Source organism: Kogia breviceps, chromosome 13, assembly GCF_026419965.1.
Source record: "Kogia breviceps isolate mKogBre1 chromosome 13, mKogBre1 haplotype 1, whole genome shotgun sequence".
NCBI classification, from domain to species: domain Eukaryota; kingdom Metazoa; phylum Chordata; class Mammalia; order Artiodactyla; family Physeteridae; genus Kogia; species Kogia breviceps.
Genome location: NC_081322.1, coordinates 28207634 through 28221820, shown reverse-complemented (window position 1 = coordinate 28221820; position 14187 = coordinate 28207634). Strand labels below are relative to the sequence as shown.

The window sequence follows — 14187 nt, the reverse complement described above, 5'->3', positions numbered from 1 at the left end:
AGATTCCAATAAGGTCTCTGCTTTGCTTTGTGAAAATCCAGCACCTATTAGAATTTGAAGTTTAAATGAGAACCACTTAATGAATTTTGCACATCACCATATTTGTAATAACATTTGCCATAAAAACCACTGTGCCAGTTCTGCTTCCATTATCTTTTCCATAAAAAAAACATTAACTTTTAGAGAGATTTTTTACAGAGAAAAATACCTGTAATCAAACCACTCAGGCACTGAGTGATGCATCTCCTCAGGAGTCCTGTCAGTGAAACGCACAGGAGCAATGGAGAACAGTTGGTTGATATAAAGGAAATAATAGTCAGGCTTTGGATGACTTTCAGAGGATGAAAGGCAGGAAGAGGATAATGGAAAGCCCAGGATGTTTGTTCAAAAGATGTGTTCTGGGCTTCCCTGGTGGCGCAGTGGTTGAGAGTCCACCTGCCGATGCAGGGGACATGGGTTTGTACTCCAGTCTGGGAGGATCCCACATGCTGCGGAGCGGCCAGCCCATGAGCCATGGCCACTGAGCCTGCGCGTCCGGAGCCTGTGTTCCGCAACAGGAGAGGCCACAACAGTGAGAGGCCCGCGTACCGCCAAAAAAAAAAAAAAAAAAAGATGTGTTCCTAGCCAGCTATCGAAACTCATGAGCCTTTTGTCAACGTAGATTAGATACTTTTAATAGTATACTGTAAGTTCTCAACTAATTCTTAAAGATTAAGTTGTCCACTGGTTAATAAGAGATGCCCTACTTTCAACCAGTCTGTAAACTCTGCATATACATCAATTTTGTGCTACATAAGTATATCCATAGTTCTTTATTGTTTAAAAGACTGTAAAAGTCATTCTTAATTCAGCATCTTACCTTTATGAACATATATGCCTTCTGGTTTGGACATGTTGATGCTAACACAGACAGTTGCTACCTGCTAGGGCATTCTCCCACCATTCTTCTCAATCAATATGGCAATGTTAAGTAAAAAGATAGAAAATAAAGTCAGATTTGTTATTTTCAAAACGATAAATCTATCTACTCATCATTATGATATTTTAAAGCATTATTTTTATTTATTTATTTTTGGGTGTGCTGGGTCTTCATTGCTGCACATGGGCTTCCTCTAGTTGCTGAGAGATAGAGCTACTCTTCATTACAGTGCACAGGCTTCTCATTGTGGTGGCTTCTCTTGTGGAGCATGGGCTTTAGGTGCATGAGCTTTGGTAGTTATAGCATGTGGGCTCAGTAGTTGTGGCTTGCAGGATCTAGAGGGCAGGGTCCGTACTTGTGGCTCACGGGCTTAGTTGCTCCATGGCATGTGGGATCATCCCAGAACAGGGATCGAACCCATGTCCCCTGCATTTGCAGGTGTATTCTTAACCACTGCGCCACTAGGGATGTCCGTAAAGCATTATTTTTTATTAAAAACAGTACATGCAAAGGCATAAAAATTAGAATAGTCTGATAATTAACTGAAATATAGCTGTTTCCTATTAAGACTATGCAAAGGACATTCTTCCATACGTTTTTTCAAAAGCTAATACATTATATTTTTTTAAGAGTAAAAGAGTAACTGAAACACAAGTAAAATGATATGCTTCAAGCAGAATTCCTCTGGTTGTAAATAATTTTTCAAAATAAGTAAGAGTTAAATGATTATAAAAAAAGAATCATGTTTACCCCATAGATATGTATATTACAAAAGCACACTATCTGATATGTAAAAAATCCTGTGCTTAAGTGTTGTCCTGTGGGATTCACAAACAAAGTATAATTATAACGTTTTTATAGTAAGCTATAGATTACAAATCTCTAATCATGCACATCATATTTGTTTTATATTTTGAAATAGGATTACTTAAAAAAATCTCCTTTTGTTTTTTTCCTTAACTATTTTATAATTTATGAGAATAAATCTGCTTAAATAATAAAACAAAATAATATATATACTCAAGAGTATAACATTCTCCTTGCTTCTTCACAATCCTCCAGTTATACACCTGAGTTCAACAAATTAACACAGGAATATACATATTTTATAAAGACTATAAAAATACTAATATGTGCATCATCTTATAGCCTTTATGTATAAAAATGGAAACTATTATTCATATCCTCCAAAAACTTGCTTTAAAATTTACAATAGAATTTTGAGGAATTTATAAACAAGTGCAATTAGATGCACCTCATTCTATTCAAGGTATGCTTAATATCTAAACAACTGTCAGCTGATAAACATTTCAACTTTTTCCAGGTTTATTTCAATTTCAAGTAATGCTACAAAGACTAATGAACATATAATTACTGCACACTTTTTTGAACATATCGCTATAAATTTTCTTAGGTGAAATTATTTGGACAGCAAATATGTAACATTTAGAACATAATATATATCATCAAATTGCCCTCTAAAAGTTTCAACTAATTTATGATTACTCTAACAGATTATGAGAAGACTGGACAAATATATTTTTCTCTGATTAAATAAGTAATACATCCAATTCAAAATAGTATGGCTAAAGGCTGACAATATTGTCTATACGAAATTTTCAGTAAGATAACCATAAACACATTGGTGTACTCTCCAAACTAGACTCAGACAATTGAATGCCTGAATTGTGGATGTACCAACACTTATTAAAGACAGATGGAGCCAGATTTTTTTCAAGTATATTTAAGTTTCAACTCTTTGCCTAAAACACCATTTAAAAATATAATATAGAATATACCTAAAAAAATGTTACAAAAATTATGCATTCCCTTACACCATCTGTTTTCTGTGTTAGAGAATCAGAGCATGTAACAATCAGAAAACTGGATAACTTTCAACCTGCCTCTTAGGATTTTGTTCTGGGGCCTCTGTGAGCCATCAGTACTTCTTGGATATCATCTTTTAATGGCTTTTTAGAGCGAGAAATAACAGGATATATTTATGCATAATGAAAGGAATAGGGAGGAAGATCTAAAAATAAATTGAGGGAAATCATTGATTCTATTGTTGGAGGAATAGTTTATCAAATACACCACTGGAGAAAGAGTTGAAGACAAAAGCATACTATTAATTATGCATTCTGGAGAACTTTAGTTTACACATTATTTAAAATTATGTAGAGAACCAAGTAGAGGAGTACAAGGAAGTTTCTGAAGAAAGTCAATAAATATCTAAAGCATGATATGGTAAACGTATTAACTTGACCTGTAGCTTCACATATAAGAAAAGGATTTCTTTTTAATTGTCAAAAATAATACTTTCAAGAGGACATAAGTACATAACCATAAAATATAAGCCAAAACCACCTTAAGTAAAAAAAAAAAAAATCTGAAAATATTTCCACTAAAAATATAGCAGACGGGAAAGTGAATAGCATAAGTGGCTACATCTGAAATAAAGACATAATTTAGGGTCCTCACTTTTCAAATTTCAGAAAAAAAGTTTGGCACTGTTATGAGCATGAAAAAGACACATTCTTCATGAAATAAGAACACAAGAAAATATCATCAGTAAAAAACAGTCAAAAAATGAAAAAGGGTGAGATGAGATGGCAGTAGAATGAAATATGAATAAGAAAAAAAACAAGAGTGCATCTACTAAATCACAACAGTGTAATCAAATAGTTAAACCCTTAACTAAGAAGCCAAATTGATATTAAAGAAAATTAAATCAATGAGGTAAAAACAGATTTGAAAACATCCAAAAATTCAAATAAATTCAAGAGAGTTGAAAAAAAAACTGAGGAAAGTTTATACGTGTAATTCAGGATATGGATATACAGTAAATTGTTAATTGATATTCCTGAAGAATAAACCAAGGCAAGTAAAGAAATGTAACAAAGTAAAAGTAGAATGATAAACCAGAAAAATTCCAAATGATATTCTAAAAAAATGTACACTTCCATGCATACTATGATTCTATTATAAAGATAAAGAAAGATCGTATTGAATGCAAATATATATGTAAAGGAAAAAAACTCAGAAATGACCAAAACATCTTTTACAAATTTAAATAAAAATTGTTACCATGACAACATATATACTGCAATGAACAAATGTGTATCACAGACTATTTTTATACCCAGCTATTTTCAATATAAATGTCACAGAAAGAACATCAGATAAGTAAGATTTAAAAAAACATTTGACGTGTTTACTCTTCTAAAAAATATTTGAGGGTGGTTTCCAAGTCACAAAGAAAACTTGAATATTAATAACCAAAAAAGGCTATCATTTTATGATGAGACCGATTGTAAGGATTACAAATTAAATATATAAAAAGTGGTCTCAGGCTTCCCTGGTGGCCCAGTGGTTGAGAGTCCACCTGTCAATGCAGGGGACACAGGTTTGTGCCCCAGTCCGGGAAGATCCTGCATGCCGCGGAGAAGCTAGGTCCATGAGCCATGGCAGCTGACTCTGCGCATATGGAGCCTGTGCTCTGCAACGCAAGAGGCCACAACAGTGAGAGACCCCCGTACCGCAAAAAAAAAAAAAAAAAAGTGGTCTCTTTAGTAAGTGGTGTTGGGAATGCTGGATAACCACATGTAATTCAATGAAGTTAGAACATTCCCTCACACCAATCACAAAAGTAACTAAAAATGACTTAAAGACATGGCAACCATAAAACTCCTGGAAGAGAACATAGACAAAACATTCTCTGACATAAATCTTAGCAACATTTTTTAGGTCAGTCCCCCGAGGCAATATAAATAAAAGCAAAAATAAACAAATGAGACCTAATCAAACTTATAAGGTTTTGCACAACAAAGGAAACCATAAATAAAATGAAAAGACAACCTAAGGACTGGGAGAAAATATTTGCAAATGATAGGATCAATAAGGGCTTAATCTCCAAAATATACAAACAGCTCATACAACTCAATAAAAACAAAAAACCAAACAACCCAATCAAAAAATAGGCAGAACACCTAAATAGACATTTCTCCAAAGAAGACATACAGATAGATGACCAACAGGCACATGAAAAGATGCACCACATCACTAATTATTAGAGAAACACAAACCAAAACTACAATGAGGTATTATCAGACACAGGTCAGAATGGCCATCATCAAAAAATCTACAAATAAATGCTGGAGAGGGTGCAGAGAAAAGGGAACCTTCCTGCACTACTGGTGGGAATGTAAATTGGTGAAACCATTATGGAGAACATTACGGACATTCCTTAAAAAACTAAAAATAGAGTTACCCTACGATCCAGCTATCCCATTCCTGAGCATATACCCAGAAAAGACAAAGCTCTAATTTGAAAAGATACATGCACCACAAAGTTCAAGGCGGCACTATTTATAATCGCCAAAACATGGAAGCAACCTAAGTGACCATCAAATAGATGAATGGATAAAGATGTGGTATTATGTATATTACTCAGCCATAAAAAGAATGAAATAATGCCATTTGCAGCAATATGGATGGAGCTAGAGTTTATCATACTAAGTGAAGTCAGACAGAGAAAGACAAATATCATATAATATCACTTACATGTGGAAACTAAAAATTAATGCAAGTGAACTTATTTATAAAACAGAAACAGACTCAGACATAGAAAACAAACTTATGGTTACCAAAGGGGAAGGGAGAGGGAGGGATAACTGGGACTATGGGATTAACCGATAAACACTATTAAATTTTTTTAAAAGTAGAATAATTTCTGACCATATTATTAGCAAATGCAATATAAGTTTTTTTGAAAGGAGAAAGTATGTATAAATGTGAACTCTAGCTTTTAAAGGCCAGATAATATCAACAATTACTGAAAAGTGAAGGAAATTGGGGGAGAGCTAAGAAAGAGCTTATTTAAGCTTTGCTTTAAATGGAGGGCTTCAGTCTTTAAAGATACTGTCATATCTTTACTTTGAAAACTAGAAAAAGCACACTAAATATATAATAATGCAAACAAAAATAAAAGCAAGAAATCTAAGAGGGTAAGAAATATAAAAATTTTAACAAGATGACAAATTATAAACAAATATAGCTCATAAAAACAAATTAAATGCATTAAAATTTGCTAAAAATGTATTTCCTAAGTTTTCAAACATACAATATAGTCTGTGCTGTAGATATAGGGTGTACCTCAAGAAAAATATACAAAAAATATTAAAAACAAAAGGTTGATCAAAGCCATGCTAACTAATGTAAATAAAAAGAGCCCTCCAAATCCATAGTAATACTGCATAAAATAAAACTCAAGATAATGAACATTAAATTATACCTTGTATGAAAGGGTGAAATTTATGATCAAAATATAATTGTAATGAAAATTTTTACAAAGTCATAAAAATACTTTGTGTAAAACTGTTAGGAAATGAAAATATAAGTAGACAGAAGTAAAAAAGCAGTTATTACATTCTGATGTTCTTTCCCATCTTTAGCAGATAAAGTGGGTAAAACATATACAACGATAGTGTTTATTTAATGGTATAAGTAATATGGTTAATTTATTAAAGAAATAATACACTTTGTATTATCTTTCTCACCTTCTTTATAACTACATTTTTTACACGAATGACATATTTACCAAAAAATGTTTGTTCAAAGACAATCTCAATCAATTTTATGGGCCCCAATCTCTATACATATTGTGACTCCACACACACTCAGACTAAACTATAACAAAAGCCACCTTTATATCCAGGCATTTGATTTTTTAAAAATTCTGTGCTATAGAGTTGTTAACTGAACTGTATTTATTGATTTTGTATAAATTATTTCCAGCATGTTAATTTTCTCTGTTGTAATAGAGTACATTTATGCTTTATAACTTTTTAAAAAATTACCTTCCAATGCTTCCTATTTCAATACTTTATAAAAACATCCATTACAATTATTTTAAAACAATTATACTTTTTAATTAATATTATACATTTTAGTATTAATTTCTCTTACTCCTTTCTTTTTTGTTTGCTAATATTTTCACTTTCTGGGTTGATTATTCAATTCAGTTAAAATAGCTTAACATCAGATAGCCCTACAATCAATTCAATATATACCAAAATGGCATTTCATAAATTTTAACATTCATTTGTCAAAAAATTCACAAATGCTGAATATGAATCTATTTTATTATATCAAAAGGTAAAATTATATGAAAATGTAAATGGATAGTTTCTGAAACTGAGTTATAAAAATTGTTACAAGTTTTGCTTAACTCTTCTGCATAAACTCTTGAGCATTCACACCCATGCCAGACACAAATACACACACACTTGAACACACATGTAATTAGGCAAAGTTAATCAGTGTTCTTTATAGCTGAATGTCTCACAGCCTTTAATATGGTAAGATGCATTTAGAGATTGTTTTTGTGTCATTTCTTCAATTAAAACATATTTATTTAAGTGAAACTCATTAACATTGTCCTTACCTCTAAGTAGTTTGATCATGCATGCTTATCCTCTTCCTCTGGTCTATCTATAGTTTCTAATTGCTCTACAATGAATAGGTATTGATGAAAAGTAACATTTTTTTAAAAAGTATTTAACTAGAGTAAATCATGGGAGACATTTGAAATCTTATAGTGGGGAAAATTTTCTTATGCTATCAAAACTAAAAAAAACACAGAGAAACATGCTTTTATTAGGCAAATTTCAAATGTCCCCAAAAGAGAAAGTATTAAAAATGAACCCACGTGTAGCACTTCAAAAATTATCACTTTGCTTATCTTGTTTTCTTTATTTCATCTACTAACACTATTTTCCTTTTCTTTCAAATTCAAGATATGTAATATACCTATAAAAACTTCTGTATATATCTCTAGAGATAAGTTTTATTAGCATAAATTCAGTATTAATTTTAAGCAAACAAATTTACCAAAAATCTTAATTTACCCTAAAATGCCTGTAATTTGAGATTTGTCACTTTTTTTTTTTTACAAAAAATATTTTTGGTTGATTTGTCAAATAAGACAGTTTCACTTCAATTTAATAGTAATATATTATTGAACAATATTGTAGTAAACTATAATAAATAATATAATAAAACAAGTTCTATACATATATTTCTATTCATTTACTTAGGTATAATTTTATATATCTACATATATATACACAGTTTCTCTCCCTCTCTGTTTTTAAACATCTTTTTCTATTTAAGTATAATAAATATACAGGAAGATACACATCTTAAGTATATAGTTTAATGAGTTCATACAAATGAATGTACCCATATAACTCATATCCATATTAAGACGTAAAAAATTCTTCACATCAGAAAATTCCCTCTTGCCACTTTGCAGTACATCTACTACTCAGCAGGCAGACACTCTTCCAATTTTGGTTACCTAATTTTTGCCTATTCTGAAAATTCACGCTAATCAAATCAGAGGGTAAAAACTGTATAAGAACAGCATGATTTTTGTGAGAGTCAAATTTTCGTTGCATATAATGGTTGTTCACTCCTTTTAATTGCTGAAAGTATTCCATTGTATGGCTATTTTATAATATATTTATCTATTCAACCCTTTTATTATGGAATATTTCCTATTTTTGGCCACTGTGAAGAAAACTTCTATGCATATGATTTTAGAAGTCATTTGTGAATACATTTTTATTTCACTTGGATAAACATGTGAGTGGAATTGCTAGCTCATAGATATATGTTTACAAAAACTATCAAATAATTTTTACAAAGTGGTTGTTTAATTTTATACTTTTGCCAGTAATGTAAGAGAGTTTGGTGTACATTTGAGGTTTTAGTATTTTTAATAATAGTCATTCTAGTAACATAGAGTAGTACTTCATTATGGCAAAATTTGCATTTTTTTCTGATGAGTATTATTGTCAAGTACTTTTCCATATGCTTCTTGGGCATGTGCATATTTTCCTTTTAGAAGTATCTGTTTAAGTGTGTCAATCATTTCTGTATTCTTTGTACTTTTATTTTAAATGTAATTTAAATATATATATTATAGATAATATTCATTGTATATTTATACTATAATTTATTTATAATATAATACATCTTTATTTTATTACATAGTTTACTACAATATTCAACAGGAATAATGGCTAGTAAAATAAGGGAAGAAACACAAATAAATAACAAAGATTAGAATGGAAATAAAACTGTCTTTATTATAGGTATTTTATTATATTAATATTATAGGTACAAACCCTAAAAGATATAGAAAAATCTATTAGGACAGTTATTTTATCAAGTAATTTTAGCAAGGTCACAGGACACAAGATCAATTACAAGTGCCATTTGTAATTCAGAATACTCAAAAAAAAAAAAAAAACCCAACCATAATAGCATCAAAATTAAAATACTAAAGAATATATTTAGTCACATATGCTTAGAGCAGGGAACTACAAAGCACTGCAAAGAGAAATTAAAGAAAATGTGATAAATAGAGATCTGGTGTTAATGGATTGAAGGATTTGCTATTGTTAAACTGCAACTCTGCCCAATTTGATCTGTGATTGCATATCAACATCCTAGGTTTTATAAGTCAACAGGTTGACTTTTAAATTTTTATGCAGAGTCAAATAACCTAATATAGCCAAAACAACACTGAGGAAAAAAAAACAAGTTTGGTCAAATGTAGACAGGTAATTTAGTATGAAATAAGACTCTTTACCAAGCATTGCTAACTAACCATATGCATATCTGTATAGAAAACTAGTTGGGGCAGGGGTTTTACTTGTTTACAGTTTTATTCCTTTCTGACAATCTTTGCCTTTTAGTTGAAGTAGTTTGTCCATTAACATTTAATCTAACTAATATTGTTGGATTGAATATACCACTTCTTAATTTGTTGTGTAGTTGTCTATTATTTTACCTAGTTCTCTTTTCTTGATTTTTCCTTTATTTGAATTTCAAGAAAGGCATTTTAGTATATGTTTAATGTGTTCTCAAAGTATTTCATTTAGAAATTAACATTTTTTTTCATAAGTGAGAATCATAAACCTCATGTATCATATCCTCTTTCTAGAAAAGTTATGGCAGTTAACATATCAACCCACTGTACATTACAGAAATGTATAATCCCTGTTCTTTTTACCAGGAATTTGTTTTTTTAAGATATAAACATAACTAGATATAAATGTAACTAGAGCAATGACTACTTCACTCACAATTTATTATGTTTTAGCTTGTAATTCTTGTTTGTTTTATATTATTTTGGCAGGTTTTAGCAGGATTATATGTGCTTCATAATTAGGTAACTTTCAATAATTTTCTAAATTCTATGTGTATTTATATTTTATGGATATTTCCCTCACTTATAAAATTAGAAAGCTAAGACTCAGAAAGATTAAGTCATTTCCTAAAGTCATATAAATGATGAAGTCAGAATTAGAATCCAGGCCATATTATTTCTAAAATACATATTTCTAAAACAGTATACAGCACTATATCCTCACAGAACTTGCTGTCAGAGAGCTCACACTCTCATTAGCAAATTGTCTATAAAGTAATTTTATAATATAAATTGGATCTTAAGTAATTTAAAGTAGACATAAATGTAGAAGTAATTAATATTTATATTAATATTCCTAATTGTATTTCAAATGATAAAATTTCAGTGACTTCTGACTCATTCTGAGTTTATACAGGTACAGATGCTTACAACAAAGGACTGATTCATTAATTGACAATAAGATCAAATGTTGACTTTTAAAATTTGGTATCAAATGGATAGATGAATGGATAGATGAATAGATAAAGAAGATGCGGTATGTATATACAATGGAATATTACTCAGCCACAGAAAAATGAAAACGTGCCATTTGCGACAACACGAATGGACCTAGAGGGTATTATGCTTAGTGAAATAAGTCAGAGAAAGACAAATACCATATGATTTCACTTACATGTGTATCTAAAATACAAACAAAACAGAAACAGTCTCAAACTTGTAGTTGACAGAGGGGAGGGGATGAGGGATGGGTAAAATAGGTAAAGGATTAAGAGGTACAAACTCCCAGTTATAAAATAAAAATTTCATGAGAATGCAATATACAGCATAAGATATATAAACAGTAATATTGTAATAACTTTGTATTGTAACACATGGTTAATAGACTTATTGTGGTGATCATTTTATGATGTATTTAAATGTCAAATCACTATATTGCACACCTGAAACTAACATACTATTGTATGTCTACTAGGCTCAAATTTTTTAAAAAAGTTTTTATCTAATTCTGTAGTATAAATTTAGTTATTTTTGAGATTATTAAGTGAATTGATATTATAATCATGTAAAATTTGTCATACAAAATCTTCCCCAGAATTGTTTCATTGTGTTTGTTACATAACTTAAGTAGACTTGCTCTTTCTAAAAAGATATTACTTTGGGACTTCCCTGGTGGCACAGTGGTTAAGAATCTGCCTGCCAATGTGTGGGATATGGCTTAAAGCCCTGGTCTGGGAAGATCCCACATGCCACGGAACTACTAAGCTTGCACGCCACAACTACTGAGCCTGCACTCTAGAGCCCCTGAGCCACAACTACTGAGCCCACGTACCACAACTACTGAAGCCCACTTACCTAGAGCCCATGCTCCACAACAAGAGAAGCCACAACAAGAAGCCTGTGCACTGTAACGAAGAGTAGCCCCCACTCGCCACAACTAGAGAAAGCCCGCGCACAGCAAAGAATACCAAACGCAGCCAAAAATAAGTAAATTAATTAATTTTAAAAAGATATTACTTTATATTTTCTTTTTTATGTAAATTTCTCTAGTAGCTCTTAACAACCATTCACTTGTTCCAGGGTTTATTATCCTAATTGAGAAAATGTGAAATGAAGTACCACAGCCACTTGAATTGTAAAACTACTACATGCGTTTAGTTTGGGAAATGGAATCTCTGTTCCAGGAATTTACATTCTCATGTTCAGAAAAAGCCAATATAACTGGGGTTAATTTGTGGGAAAACATTTGAAATGAACAAGTAGGTGAGACTTTTCTCTCCTCTAAACCACTGAACATTTATTTCTTATTGAGAAAGGTAAATTATCATCTTCTGTGAATTATATTTGAGGCAAGAGCATTCAGCAGTGAGTAGGAAATGCAGTTCTCTGGCAGAAGTAGATATAAGTACCACTTTTAACTTATTGGGGGAAGAGGAAATAGATAATGTGATTTTCTTGCTGTGAATACTAGTCTCTATTATGAATTAACAGGTGAATTTTATGAAGCAGACAATTTTACTAGTGCTACCTTGAATCAGGAAACATTTGAATTCTGTTAAGTAATTCATTTAAATATTGATTGATTGGTTGATTGATTTGTTTGGTTAATGGAATGTTATTTATTTGCCAAGCATTGGGGCTACAATTCTGAATGTATATTTAAGTAAAGAAAATATCTTCTTTGCTTTCTGTGGATTTTTTCTCATAAAAATGATCTATATTTATTCAGACCTGGAGGAGAAGTGAAATGATTTTTCAACTTGAATATAAGTAAAAGAGAATTTTTAAACTACTTCCTAGATTTAGTGCATACAGTGGCAGTCATGAAAATACTGGGAGATTCTGAATTAGAATCAAACTCTCTAAAAGGCTCCCATTATCATTCTAGGGTAAAAATACAAGTACATGAATGGTTATAAATCTTGTTAATTGATTCTCTACAAAGCATTACCATTCATGTGCTTAATATTAGGTATGTATTCTATAGTATGCATTATTAATTAATCCTTTAAACATAATTGTGAGGCAAAATTCTTTATAATTACTATAATCCAGCAATATTTATCTTTTATTATTTAAGTAATATACATAGCAAGGCATTGTTCTAAGTGCCTAAAAATATTAACACATTTAAAACTCATTATAACTCTATAAAATAGGTACAAATAAATATTATTCCTACTTTCAGCTGAGGAAAATTTGAAGAAACAATATTAAGGTCACACAACTATTAGGTAGTGGACCTGGGATTCATCATAAAAGCTATACCCTAAGATCCATATTTCTTTTGTTGGGAAAGATAATAGCATAATGAATTCTCATATACTCATCACCCAGTTTCAACAACTAGAAATATCTGTCCAATTTTGTTTTAACTGTATCCTCCCCAACATATCCACATTTTAGTGTTATATGGAACTGAGTAAGGTCAGCAAGAACCTCTGACACTCATGCTGCATTTGAATCTATAGGCAAAGAAAATTCCTTTTTTAGGGGAAGATGATGACTTTGCTTACTTAAAAGAACTTTATTCTCAAGCTGATAGTGGAATGAACAAAAAAGACACCTCAAAGCAGTATCTTTCTCTTGACTGCGAGGAGCTAAGGTAGCTAAGTCACCCAAAATTGGTTCTGCTACAGGAATTCAAATACACTCAACTCTGAATATTTTAGCAACAGGGTGTGATGCTGAACTGAGGGGGCTCTAGATTTAGAAGCCCATGAGAATCATGATATAATGCTGGAAGTGGACAAGCAATTCGGTTCCCCAGAAAGCCAGGTGGAGTACACGTTGAACATACATGGAGATATAAAGTTAAACTCATCGAATATTACCTTAATAAGAAAAAAGAAGGGTCACAGATACGTGAAAACTTGCAGAAGACAGAATTAAATGATGGAAAAATTATTGAAACAGTGGGAAAATACATCACCCTTAGTAGTTCTTTTCTCCAGGCATGCGATCCCTCAACTGAGGGCAATTAAGAGCCGGATAAAACCTGAAGGAGAAAGTCTCTTTTACTGCAACTAGGTTCTTTAACAGAAGAAAATCTGAGGAAAAAGTCACTAGATTACTCTTTGGTATTTACTTCAGATATCAGCTGCTAAGGTGCACATTGATAATAAATCTGAAATTCAGTTATGACTGTTAAAGATAATTCAGGTACCCATTGGAAATATATGTCCTTCCAAAGAAGAGAAGAATATTAAGATTCCATCCATATTTCTATAAAGTGGGAAAACCAACGAGAAAAGGCTTTGCTACTCACACTGCAGCTGTGATCCAGCAGTACAACAAAGGAAGAAAGCAACCAGAGTACTGGTTTGTTGTTCCTTGGAGAGAAGTTGTCAGAAGTTAAAAGATCACCATGGATCCAGGAAAGCTGGCAGTTTCTTCTTACATACTGAGAGATGCTCACATTCACTGAAGATAAGTGCATATCAACTTTAAACCCTCCTTGTCTCCATTACAGCTAGCAGAATCACATCCTTCTCTGAATCAGCTGAGGATGACAGTGGTGTGCTTGGGCTATTTGCAAGTGTCCAGAACT

The 14187-nt window shown here is 31.5% G+C and overlaps 1 pseudogene; it reads left to right on the top strand.

Moving 5' to 3' along the window:
• Positions 1-13868, top strand: part of LOC131768251 (nuclear receptor coactivator 7 pseudogene) — a 39516-nt pseudogene extending 25648 nt beyond the window's left edge.
• Positions 13869-14187: the final 319 nt, after the last annotated feature.